The sequence below is a fragment of the Propithecus coquereli genome, unplaced genomic scaffold (genome assembly GCF_000956105.1).
Source record: "Propithecus coquereli isolate 6110/MARCELLA unplaced genomic scaffold, Pcoq_1.0 Scaffold151, whole genome shotgun sequence".
Lineage (NCBI taxonomy): Eukaryota > Metazoa > Chordata > Mammalia > Primates > Indriidae > Propithecus > Propithecus coquereli.
Genome location: NW_012139525.1, coordinates 2,377,497 through 2,379,106, shown reverse-complemented (window position 1 = coordinate 2,379,106; position 1,610 = coordinate 2,377,497).

Below are 1,610 nucleotides of genomic sequence, written 5' to 3'. Positions count from 1 at the left end.
TCTATTTAGATGATCACTTTCTTCTTTTCACTTCGCTAAATTAGACATAGCTTATTGTATTTATTCTTTTCAGGAATAAACAATCTTGGTTCTCTTTTGTTATTTATATAGTTAGCTTTGGGGACTACAATGTTGAAATAGTGGTGATTTCTTCTTTTTCTTGCCAAAACAGAATGTGAGGGCTTAAAGACTATGTTGGCAAACTAATAAAGACTTCACATAAAGAAGAATGAGATAATGTCAAAACCAGAATCATAAATAAGATTTTATTTTCATAAACCCCCAGGAGTCTCTGATGTCCTTTCGCTATCTTACTTACAAAGTATTTTAAATGTATTGTAAGTTTATCTGTTTTTCTTTTCTTATTTGTCTTTTGATTTAGTGTTTGGTACGGTGCCAACAACCTTAAATTTGTCAGGTTTTATGGATAATCAGACATTCGGTAAGAATGACAGTGAAGGAACACCAAGATTTATAGTATGAGTATTTAATACATGCCTGGCAATATTATAAATAGTTCATACTGGTTTAATTATAATGATCCTAACAGGTATGTAAATATGGTAATTATCCCCATTCTGAATAGGAAACTGAGGCACAGAGAAGTTAAGTAACTTTTATTGCATATTAGGTAAACTGAATAATTGGAATAAAAACTAAGTCGCTATTTTCCAGACTCTAAGTCTTTATCCTAAAGGCCTTCACAGTGGATGAGGTTCTGCCACTATGCAGTCCCATGGCTTTTGAAAAGTTACAAAAGTGTTCTCTTTTTTAGGAATATTAATATGACTGAGGATTTTTGAAAATGTGTTCATGAAATAGAGAAAGGTTTAAACCTTTAAACCATTTCTTGCCCTGACACAAAGCAAGGAGACTTGTTTGGATGGAAAAGGAATGTTGATATGCTCTGCTGACTGTCAGCTGTCCCCTCATTCTTACAGTGTGCCATCACTTTATAAGTTATTTTTTGAAAACTAACAGAAATTTTTTTTCTTACATAGTTCCACATTTAGTAGACATTTGTCTGGCTCTAAACTAGGAGTGCTGGATTCTTGTAAGACAAAGAACCTGTAGCTAAGTATTCTGTCTTCCTGATATAGCTTCCTCACCTACAGCAGCATGCTTGAAAATCTGTGTTTTTTGATTAGCTTTATATAACTTAACATGCATTATTCAAAACAGAACAAAATAGCTTTTTATAAATCATGCATAAAAATTATAACAGAGTTTTAGATCTTTTTTTTTCCTTTGAGGGTAAGAGTGAAAATAATGTTTCAGAGTCTTACCTACTAAAAAAAGTAATCTAATTCTTTAGATTTTTAAAAATGAATAAGGAAGCACTGAGAATGTGTGTTTACATGAAAAGATAATCAAACGATGCAAAATGAACTGCATTCAAATGTCATACTCCCAAGGGATCTTTAACACTGTGTCATCATTTATTGTTGCTTTGTTTCTTTCTTTTTATTTTTATTTTTTTAGAGAATGAATTATGGATAAGGATGAACAGCATAGAGATGTAAAAAAAAAAAACAGCAGACATAACTTTGATGACAACTACTTTGGCATATGTAGCTACCTTCCAATGTTTTTCTAGGCAGATTTCAGAT